Source organism: Hyaena hyaena, unplaced genomic scaffold, assembly GCF_003009895.1.
Source record: "Hyaena hyaena isolate Hyena2069 unplaced genomic scaffold, ASM300989v1 scaffold_1639, whole genome shotgun sequence".
Lineage (NCBI taxonomy): Eukaryota > Metazoa > Chordata > Mammalia > Carnivora > Hyaenidae > Hyaena > Hyaena hyaena.
In genome coordinates, this window is record NW_024082273.1 from 185,583 (window position 1) to 198,426 (window position 12,844).

A 12,844-nucleotide genomic window follows, 5' to 3' on the forward strand; every position below is an offset into this window, starting at 1 on the left:
ACAAGTTTTCATATAAAGAAAGTAAAGGTGAAAGGAAAAAAAAGATATGGGATTTGGTCCAGTCTTATAAAATGTATTGAATTATGAGGTAGAATTTCCAAATTCAATCATTTAGATTTTATGATTTTAAGTATTTTATTTATTTGTAATGATAATGGATATTTCTTCTCACCTCTCTATACCGCTATATTGGGGAATGAGAACAATGAGAACAGAAACTGCCTTGTCTAGGACAGCAACTGCACACAATAGGTATATAATGAAAATGTGCTGAAAGTAGTGTTCAATTGTGATAAAAAGCAATTATATATATGTGACTTTAATTATATATATATATACATATATATATAAAATTAAAAGTTAAGAACTGCAATAAATGGCATAACTGGGCTGTTTCAATCTGGTAAATGGTTGGCTTTTGTGCTTCCTTTTTTTTTTTTAATACAAATATAATAACATACTGGTCAGTTCAATTCCTCTTCTATGGTATTTCCATTAATTTCAAGTAGATTATCTAGTTAATATATTTTTCGTAATTTATTTCCCCAAGTCTCTCATTTATCTTTCCTCACAAACTCAGTTGCTGATCAGATCACCAAACATTTCTTCCCTAGTTCACCATTTAGCAGACAGGTCAATTAAAATTGTAGAAGTCAGGCACTGCAATTGACAGAAATAAAGTGAAAATGAATATTTACATGTCCTGGGTAGTAACTCGTATTGAACAATCAAAATATATGTATTTTTTAGAATATTATATAATATCATGAATTTCAGAACGAGTTAGCTACAACACAGGACTTCATGGTAGTTATTATAACTTACCTGGTCATAATACTATTGAAGAAAATAGAAATTTTTCCTTTTAAATAATCAAATCCTATTTTCCTATGTTCCTGAATTTGAATTCCCTGTTTCATGATAAATGTGAGTATATATGATTTAAATATATTTTGTTTACACCAATCAGAATTTAAAATTCTTCAGTAAATTACAATAATAAAGCACCGTAGATATTCAGGTTTATAAGATGAATCAGAACAAATAATTACAGCCATCAAATAATTTATTGTCTAAACCGAACAATTGTGTGAGTGAAAGGAAGCACTTGTGCTTCCATGGACAACTTGGGACACATGGACACCCTATAAATAATACTACTTTTCTCAAAATAAGGTGAGGACGAAGCTCTTTTCTTAAGGTACTGATTTATAGGAAACAACTTTCCAGTAGTCTGAGGACAAAACACACTCAAGAGTGACCTATCCTCAACCTATAGAGTAATTTATCATGTGTAAAAATAAATATACTGAAAAGCTACATTGTAGTATAATGCAGAAATTAGTCAACCTAACACATATTTAAATCAGTAAACTATTTCTAATTAGGTTAAAAGATTACTTACGGAGAAACCTTTTAGCATGGATTTTATATGTTTATTTGATGTAGTAAAAATACAAAAAGAAATTGTATTACTGAAATAGTTCAGAGTTTTAAGATCACAGAAGTTTAGCACACATTATACTTGATATCTTAAATCACAGCATAAACTTAAAATCCATATTTTAGTTACTGCTTAAAGTAACATGTGTGCCGCTTTTATTTAAAGTGTGCCTATTTCAGGTAGTTGTATGAATAAAATAACCGCTATTAAATTACCTCCTTCCACCTATCTGTTAGTTCAGGAATGCAAATCTGAAAAGAACAAATGTAAGGGCTGAAGTTGAAGGTCAGAAAAAAGTAGGATGGGGAGGAAAGATTGCCTCCATTTCAGAATCATATTTCCCAGATGTGAAGTACTGCCAGATAAGCTACAGAAAATGAAATATTATTACTAAAGTTATAGTCACATACATTTTGTTTCAAGCCTTTTATGAGCTGATTTTGAATACTGAATATTCATTGTCCTTGGGGGCTGTCTGGGTTAATGTTGGACAAGTAGCACAAACAAATATGTATATATATTTTTATAGTGATATAAAATATGTATATATTTTATAGTGATATAAAATATTTAATTATATATATTTATAAATATATAAAAGCAATGTTATTACATTTTAGAGTCAGTACCAAGGACAGTTATTCCAGTGTTAACTATTATGGCTATGCATTTACTGAAACATTTCAGGCAGGAGAGAATGGGTCAAATACACTGAATCTCTATGCTTTATGATATATTCTACATATGTTGTGGAATTATGAAAGCATACTTGAAAATTTTCTGCTTTTTCTCTTCAGTTCACAAATGCATTTTCCCCCTAGCTATTTATCAGCATATGTAAGGAGTTGGTCACTTGCTATAGATGAAAGATTTTCTTTTCAGTCATATCTAAAGTAACAGGCAAAGGACTGTTGGTATTCCTTTTTATTTCTATTTGTTCATTCACTGAATTTATTCTTCAGAGTGAGTCATAGAAATCTTACATTTAAGACACTTATCTTATTGCCTGAACTATGGATTAAAAAAATCATTCTTAATGGAAAAGAGATATTCAAATATCTACTTTTTAATAATTTTTCATACATATATGTATATATTTCTAACATTATAGGTATGTATATATTTAACACATATATTTTTTAATGAAACTTTTATGATGAATATTTTCTTTTATATTGTGGAATCCTGTTATTGCCTTTGATCATTTGGAAAGTATGATATTAAATATCAGGACATTTACAAATTCTGATTAATGACCTAAGAAAAATGACTATAAGCATGTATATTACAGAAATAATTGTTAAAATAACAGGTCTGATAACCTATTTATACCATGAATAATATTATAATTTGCCTGCTGAAAAATAATTTGGTATATTAAAATGAAAATTAAATAACTGTAGCATTCACATTTCTATAACAGGAAGCAAGTTATCCTTTAGATTTTACGACAGTATCAACCACACAAGCTAAAGAAATAAATACACGTGTGAAGTGATCTAACCTAATTCTGTGACTGAAAGAAAGAACAGCCTTCAAATATCCCAAGTGATTGAGATTCCACTGCAGTGAAAAACTTCCAGAGACTGATATCAGTAACCTACTTCAGAGTGCATTCAAAAGTTTAATGAGCCTCAAGGTCAGGACACTTCTTTATAAGTAAAGTGAATCTAGCAGACACAAGTTAAACCCCTTCTAGAAGTCAGAAACACCTGCCCTCTGTTTCCTGAGTAAAAGCATATCATAAACTGAAAGATCGTTTAAAAGGAAGTCTCCATTAGAGATCTGTCCAGCTGAAAAATCAATTCATTTAACTTTCCTCTATCTTACTCTTGAGCCATTTTTGAGGATTCTCTTTAAAAATCTCTCTATTTTTTTTTTCTTTTTAACTGTAAAGTCCAAAAAGAAGCATGGTAGAGGTTACTATTAAAACTGGGTCACTGCTTGATTTGTCTTTTATCTTCTCACTTGAATGGCATTATATTTGTTTTTATAATTTAAGATATAATCATACATTGTCCATATTGTAAATACTTTCCTTTTCACAAAAGAAGTGACAAAAAGGTTTTAAATTTTAAGATCCATAGAAGTCAAAAACTGATTAAACGCTAAAACTTATTATAAATTATAAAAAGAATGAAAACCTTTTGTTAATATATATTTTTTGTCTGATAGCACTAGCTTAGTGCAGCATAAACTTGAATTCTTACATTTATTTCATAATATTCACACCATGCTCACGCTAAATGTCCTTTTTTTCCTTCCATCAAACAGTATGCTTTTATTTTAGCTTGACAGAGTTAAGGGATTATGGAAAATATTTAGAAAACAAGAGTTCATCTAGAGAAGGCGGTTCCCATATGTAAACTGGATTAGTTTTTTAGAAAGAAAATTTATGAAATAGACTCAAACAAGCCTTTAGAACATTCATGCAAGAAATATGTATTGAGTCCAAGTGTTTAGTTTAGTCTTTTGTGTATATAATGCTTACAATGTAGTTTGCAATTAATAAACATTTATTAAAAGTTAAATACATGGGTATTTGAAGAGATAAGCAATTGGCAAGTGTAGTTTTGTGGTATAGAAACTTACACCAATGAATGAGCAAAATGGATCTTTTCTGAGAGAAGACTAGTATGTTGAATATTAATTTTCGGAAATATTAAAAAGACAACCAGCATTTGTCTTTTTCATCTTTCAAAACGTTATCACTTGGACCAAATTCCTAAACAGAAGCCTCATACCTAATCTAATTGCAGTTTCAAAGTCCCCCCAAGAAATGACGTGTTAACCAGCAGTCAGAAGAAACTTTTCTTTTCCATTAGCGAAAAGAATATTCCTATTCCATTAGGGCCACAAGGGCCTTCTCCCTTCCCCAAGGAAGATGAGGTAATTTGCATGATAAACCCCTTTCTTATCCCCCCCACGGGAAAGCAGCCTTGCCTGAAACAATCCTGTCCTTCCTTTCCTTTTGCTAGTAAATTTTTTGCCCCATCTTCCTTTTATAAAAGACTTCCATTTTGTAAAATTCTTCAGGGGGTTCCTATTATTTGCCAGATGGGATGCTGTCCAATTGGTTTATCATTTAATAAAGCTAATTAGGTCTTTAAAATTCACTTGGTTGAATTTTTGTTGCTTAACAGCAATCACCATCTCCCCTCAGAATCCAAAGTAACCAATATTGCTATTCTTTAGTTGAGGTAAAGACTATATACCAATTTGAGGCTATGGATTAAAAATGATTAGGACTCACATTCTCACTAAGAATGGTATGTGCGAAGATAATTTATGTTATAAGCTGGAATGTGCTTCCAAGATCAAGTAGAGATTGATGTACTGTGCAAAGCCCTGAGTTTACTACCAGGGAAAATTTTAGAATTCACTGCTCAAAATTTATTTTCAAGCCAACCTTTATCATTATTTAAAAGGCTTAACAATCTTCAAAATCGGAGGTCCTATTTGTCCACAAGGACAGTCCACATCTATGACATGTACCATGACCCTCACACAGCTTTGTATGAGGAAGTGAGTTCCCTGAAACATCATGGTCTCTTTCTAGATAGAGGATCCACAGGCTTTTAGAAATTTCTATATACTTGCGTGTGTTTGTGTGCGTACGTATATGTGTTATTTAAAATGACCTTCTCACAAAGGTACATTTACAACTGGTTCCCTAGAAAATATCTACTCTGTGGGTGACTGCAACCATGTCAATTATCACTACTATTTTTAACAGGAAAGCTGTACAATTATAGTAACTCAATTTTGTTTGTTTTAAAAATCTTTAACTCTAATTAGCTAGATTAATTAAGAGTACTTCAAACTCTACAGCAAAAACCAGTGATCGTGTATCAGCTCCTTTAATTAGACAATACACTTTGATTATTATCATTATCTAAATTGATTCAAGCTAGATATCTAAAAACACAGTGATCGTGCATAATTTTTCCATCTAAGCACGAGAGGTCAGTATTCTAAAGATCTGTTCTTTCAATACTAAAACCATTACACTTTTAAATTATTTATGAAAAAGTAAAAACCTACTATGACAAGGCATTGCATAAAATGTTATAGATTGAAGGAATCATCTAGAAATGTGAAAAATTATGCCTTTGAGGCTAAAGAAATTTTCCCTGAGAAGGAGGAAAAATAGTAGGACGCGACCATACCCAGCACACTTTGGCCACTCTGTCGGGCTCTCTTTGTTGAATAAAACCACCTTGCCTCTTTGGTATCTTAAAATCAAAGCTGGAGGCTGAATTCATTTTTAAATACTTCCACCCTACTTTGGCATATATTTAGGCAATGGAACTCTAATATATATTGTCCTCCATGTTTATATCATTGAACATTTTTCTGGAATCCTTTATCATAATCCACTAAAATATGAATACTATGATTTGTTCCAGAATCATATTGGTAATAAAGAAGTACCCTTGAAATATCTTTTGAAGACAATCCGCTCAATTATCTTGCTTTAATAATGACAAAGGATGCTATCATTTAAGTTACACAAATACCATTAGTTTATGTGTCTAAAATCCTAACAGGGTATCCATATGCTCCTTTACAGAATAAATGGCTCCTTTTTTATTTTCCTTGAGAATTCTGAGAGATAACATTTACTGACATTTAGATGCTTATATTTCAACTAGTTCTCTTCAAAACAACATTATAAGGAGATCAAAGTAGTTATTTCCCTGTAAGGTTGCAATTAGCATTAATTTTCAAAGAAGACAAGAAAAATACCTGAATGGGATTGGTCATCCCTATAGGTGTAAGGATCTTATGCACATAGACCTATCTGCAACAAACATCATTGTACCACAATATTAGATCAACTACTAATGAAGTGTGCAACTTTGTCTTTTATATGACAGCTAATCATAAATTCCAACAATGAAAGATAGGAAAAACTTTAAAAATAAATACATAAAACCTTCATTCAAAAATATATAGCCATGTATCTAATTTATTAACCACTAATAACTTACTGAAACAGAATACAATTTCAAAATAATTTAAGTAAAAGATAATTAAGCCATGAAAACAAGTACAAAATCTTCAGGATTGGTAAATAAAAAACTTATGACACAACTCACACACGTTTATTTTCAAAAAAGACACACACGTCACCCACGACTTAGAAACTATGTATAAAAGTATGGTTGTGTATTTAATATACTTAATGATCCAACCTCCCCTAATATAATTCAGTTGCTTCTATGTCTACACAAATAGCAGAAAACAAAAACAAACAAACAAACAAAACCGGAATTGCAGGCTCAGACAGGGGTTGAAACGCTGACATACTGAAAAGTGAAACCTGACCACTGTTTTCTTCTGTATCTAGAGAAAAACCCTCACACTAAACCAAATTAGGAACTCCAAGATTCCGTATGGGTTTCCGTAACCCCTTGAGCAGGATTGCCAGATAAAATACAGGGTGACTTTACATTTGAATTTCAAATATATAATGAATAATTTGTCAGTATACATCAGCTCCATGCAACATTTAAGTGTCATGTCATTTATTCCTTAAACCTGGCAGCCCTCTCCTAAAGCATGTGCTTTATGACACCACAGATGACACTAGTGACCACTGAGGCAAACAGTACAGTGTTTTCTTGAAAAAATGTTGCATTATATTTTCTAATTATCTTATAACACTGTAACTCATACAATTTTATGTGTATTTCACTCTAAAATGATTTACAATTAAGATGCCAACAATTTTTTTAAATTTAAGATTGAAAATTCAAAGAGTAAAATAAAAATAATAAAATTCAAAAGATAGAGAAATGAAATCCAGCTATCTATAATATAAATTCATGTTTAATGAATTTAATATCATACACAAATATAATCTTTATTGTCATTTAAATTATTTCTTTGTATGATGACTAAATTTTAACCTTGGTTTTGAATGAAATCTTTGTTTTTATGAGATGGATATAGCATATTGGATCAAACGTTCTGTCCCTTTTTGCATAATAAACAATTTTTAAGCATTTATTCTAAAATCTAAGTCTATGTATACAGTTTAATTTTAGTTATCTCCTAGAAACTCCTTAAGCCACCTTCCTCTTGCCCTTTCAATTTAATCTATCGCCAGATAATGAAAGATTTGAAAACTGGTAGCCAGTGAACCATACTCACCTTTAAAATAATCACAAAAATGCATATTGTTGAAACAAGATTATACTATGCTTGTTAAAGGTTAAAATAATTTTAGTTACGTACTAATTAAATGACAAGATTTGGATTCTTAAATAGTTATGTTACATCTCCTAACTTTACACATTGTATTTAAATAGGGTTCATCTTAATTACTGTAAATATTTAACCACATAATAAATAAAAGTAAAAGTCATGTTAGACACTTAGTATTTATGAAAAATATCACAATAAAGCTAGAAAAAAATTCAAATTTTAAATAATCAGTCTTTACTGGGGCCAGTGACAGATTCTGGTTAAATAGTATTGACAGTGTATGTTTATATAGAAGATATTTGTATCATTATTAAAACATGACAAATGTAAAAACCTACCTACATATCTTACAATAAAGTTCTCATACAAAAAAATCAAAATTCTGCCTTGTTAAAAAAGAAGTTTGAGAAAATAACTTACACAATAATGATGATGAGAAAACATATCCAAGACTTAAAAAAAAACTGTTAGTGACATGGAAATCCCCTAAACCTAAAGGAAAGTCATTTAAATTGCCTGTAGCGGTAGTTACCTGTACAATTAACAAGCTCCTGCCTCTGCCCACAATCATGTAGTTACAATGGGTCTCCCTTTATGTTCATGTTTAATTACCTTATATTGACTTAATTTTTACAAATATGTTTGTAAATTGCATATAAAAAGCCATTGAAAAAATATATTAGTTAAACTAGCAGTTGGTGATGATGAAACAGGAGGCTTAGGGAGTTTTTAGAGAAAATGTGATCAATCAGAAAAAAAGAATAAAAACACTAATACAGTTAAGGCCTGAATAAAAAGGACATAGAAATTACAGAAGGTTGAAAGATGAGAAATTCAGAGGAGAGAGAGTATGTTAGGAGTAGAAATGGTTAGGTTTGGGGGATTGTTTGTTTGTTTTGGTATTAAGAGAGTATTATAATTCTATTAATTTGCATTAAGTAGGGAAGATGCTTAGATACCCAACAGAAGGAAAAAAATAGCACTCTCCTGGTTTCAAGATGTTTTATTTATTGATTTGATGTAGTCTATAAGCATTTATGGGTATTTACTTTGCTCTAGACAAAATTCTGGCACTTGAGACTCTAAAATGAATACACATGGATTCTGCTCCAAAAGATATAACAGTTCAGTGGTAAAAAAATTTTTTTTCAAATGGTATTTTAAAAATAGTAATCATGTGTAAAAATCTAGAAGAAGTTACAAGAAGAATGTGTATCTCTTTTGGGAAAGGCTTCATTATTAAAAGTAAAATGAGTTGAATCTTAATTGATGACTAAGAGATGGCCAAACGGATATGGTGAGGAATGGTTTCACTGATGAAAGAGCATCCCAGAAGGAGAATAGAATGTGTCAAATCACAAGGACCTGGGGAAAACGATGTGTCGAGAAGCTGACAATCACTGAATGACATGGAGCCAAACTGTAGGCAGGGTTTAAACATAAAAAGCTTGTAAAGCTACTGAACATTACTGTGGCCACAACAGGGAGCTTCTCAAAATTTTTAGAGGAGACTATCGAAGTCAAATGTCTATAAATATAAATATACACTGTACTTAACAGTAGGAGTCAGATGGAAAAACAGAGGGGTCTTCGTTAATTTTGGTGAACTAAGTACATAGGACCGAGCTTTGAGAATGCCAAAGAAATTACCCTCTGTCTCCTCACAGATCCCAGGAGAGAGGTTTATACTTTACATGTCTGGAAATAATTTGCATTCCACCCTAAATCTCCCAAATGTAACAAATTACTTTGCAGTCCAATGACTGACTGGGTGTTTTCGAGCTGATAAATCAGTATTAAGGATAATTTTGAAAGAAAAAGTGGTTAAAGGACATGCTCAAAGAAGTGCTTCTGTCTCAAATCTCAAGCCTCGGGGAGTGTCAGCAGCAAAAGCTAGGCGGCTAGAGAACACAGTGTGATTTTTTTCCCACACATTTTAACAAAGAAAAATTAAGGCAGATGCTGATCATAGATTAACATTAAATTTACTTTATATCTATGAAACCAATTTTTTTGTATATAAAATAGAGCTTCTGGGTTATTTTTTCACAGAGAGACACTCACGAGTAAATCTCACCCTAGGAACATCTGGGTCCGCAATTCACAGAAATAGTGAAGACAGAAACAATTTTAATTTCGGCATTTAAAATGACATGTTTTAAGTGATTAAAGGTCACATGCATTTGATCAAACCTTTCCTTTCCAAAACTAACCCCTGCCATATCTCAGCCTCCTAGAATTTTCAGTTGTCACCTTTCTTTGTATCTGTCTACTTTTCACTTCCAAAAACCTTAATACAGAAAGCACATATTTTTAATGTCTCACAATTAACTGCGGCACGGTGTAAATAATTTCATACTTTTGACATATATTTTAGACATAATTTTTATCTTTTTCCATTTTTCTGAAATATACATTCAAGGGTGTTCCTAGTTGGTTATTAGTTTTCTAATCAAAATGTATTCCCTTCCTTTTAGTAGCTGTATGTAATTGGGATGCAACCTTTTCCAAACATTCAGTCTGAAGATTTCAGAACCATCCTCGATAACTAGTTTCTTTACTTTTATTGCTACATTTAGAATTCTAATACTTCCTTTTTTTTTAAATTTTATTTCTTTAATGGTAATCCTTCCATTGTCATTCTCCACCAGGGTCTTATTGCCACAAAGCTTGACAACTGCAATAACACTCTGCTGATAAAACAAAACAAAACAAAACAAAACAAAACAAACAAACAAACAAAAAAAAACCTACAACAACACCATCCAACACATCCTTCCTGACTTCTCTCTAAATAGCATCCAATTTCTTAGGTCTGGGATTCAAGTAGTGAGGTTACAAATAAATGGTTACTCTAGAATCAGGTGATCTCAAATAAAAAGCCTAGCTCTCACTCAGTAGCCATCAGACCATGGACAAGTTCCTGGATGTACCTTTTTCTTAATTTTATAATCTGTAAATGGAGACAGAATACTTATTTCATTTGGTTATTGAGTAAGGTTTCAACCATTAATTCTTAGCATCACTAGTGCTAGGCTGATAAGTTCTTTGCAATTGTTAGCAACTATTACTATTGGTATTATTATTCAAAACATGTCTTCATCCATCCTAAACATAACTTTCAAACTTTAACTTCCACTATTCCACTATTTATCTTATAGATTTAGCAACCCAGAATATTCACTTCTTCATATTTATTTGCTCTCTAGTTCCACATTTTTGTTCATTCAACTCTGTCCTCCTGGAATGCTCTTTTTCTTTATCAGTTAAAATCATTCAGATAGTGCTCCAATAATGGCCCCAAAGTGGAGTTTTGTAAACCCTTCCTTGGTTATGCTCTAAGAGATCTTTTCCAAAGATAGCCAAAGACATTTATTATAATAAAGTAATTCTTATTTATCTGTTAATGAGATAAGGAACTTAAAGTACAATCACTGAAAAACTGCGTTTTGAGAAGAGAGAAACGCTTAATTGACATTGACATTGCAATTTCATCCACAGATATGTTAAAGAAAAAGCAATTAAGTCTGCTTTAAAATTTCATTTTGGCCAGAGTTGGGCAAAAGTACTATTAAACGCAGGAAATTTCACTATTGTATAAAAAAATGAGAAATTTTTGCTTTCATATGAGGCATGACATAAAAGGACATAAGAATAGATAATCCGGGATTGTAATCGGGCATTAAAACATAGTTGTTAAGTCTCTTGTTATTCAGACAAAAGAGTGATATGCATGCAGGGCAGTATATATGGGATATATATGGGAAGGCAGAAGGCAGAAAACAGACAATCATAAATCATGAGAGTTACATAAGACAGCCTGATGAATACACCATAAACAGATAGCAAATTTTGGGTAATTTTTTAAGCATTTCTCAAACAAGCCTATGGCATCATTTGCTAGTTTGATGTTACTTGTAAAAGACAAAGTTACAAAAATATAAATATAATGCTGGCTGAAGAACTAGGTTTATCAAATAATAGGATTTTAGTGCAGAAAAAGAAGCAAGAAAATATTTGAGCTCCTGCATGCTCAAATGCTGATTTATGGCAGACAGAGTCTTTGGGCATCTTATAGAAAGTCTCAATTTTCACATAGTAACAGACTGTTCTCATTTACTTTGTATGATGAATTTTGGGCATCTGTGTCTCCTACACAGAGATATCAGAACTCTTTGGAGTAACAATGTCCTGCCTAAAGCCAGAGTTTACTCTAATGAAGTAGTATAATTGTGGAAATGCAGATTATGTCAAATTAGATACAGGCATCTATTTGTACCACTTAATGTTTTGGGAAGAGGTGCTGGAGAAATATACATTTTTTTCTTTTCAAATATAATATGTTGCTTTTTATACCAAAATAAGAATCTGTTGCCTCAAAAGTGTATTCTTTGTCAAGTTATTTTAATTGTTTGTTGTACATAATCAAGCATATTCACTCATTGTAAATACACGTTAAATAAAATAATGAGAATATAAAATTTTAACAATTGTAATCATGCTTTGTGACTAACATCACCACAAAACGAATACAACCCAGTCTTTAATGGGCATTGTACTTCTGTTTCTAGTCAATATGTTTCATTGGTCTTACAGATGAAAAAGAAAAACACGGATGCTGTACTTTTTTTTTTTGAATGCTGTACTTTTAAAACATATGCATTATGTGGAAGAATATATACTGCAGATGTAACATAGTGATATATCGTGAAAAGAACATTTGGAGTCTGATTTTTTCTTTGGGAGTAAAAGAAAGCATAATTAGTTCTATTTAAGCCAGAATTTTAATTTTCTCCATACTCAGGCTGATGTCATTGTTCCAATTTTAACTGAATATATGGTTGCCTTGAACACTTAATGAGTGCTTCCTTTGGGCCAGGCACTCACTGCTTTAGATATGTTAAATAATTTAATCTCTACAATGAGCTTTTGAGGATCTATGTCACAGATGAGGAAAATGAGTTACAGGAAGGTTAAATGAATTACAGAGGTCATATGGCTAATAACTGGCTGGATCAGTATTGGAACCCGCGTAGATTGGCCCTGTATCCGGAGCTCTTAGTTATACCACATCACATCACTGATATGAGACAGACGGAAAGACCTACTCTTGTAATTATGTAGTAGGTTACAAGTCCAAAGCAAGTACACATACACCTTAAGAACAAAATCAGAAAGTGATATTTG

General features: G+C 31.6%; 1 protein-coding gene across 2 annotated transcripts in view; it reads right to left on the reverse strand.

Annotated features, from left to right (window-relative positions):
• Positions 1-12,844, reverse strand: part of PCDH10 (protocadherin 10) — a 61,418-nt gene that overhangs the window by 22,973 nt on the left and 25,601 nt on the right. The gene's annotated exons all lie outside the window — the stretch shown is intronic.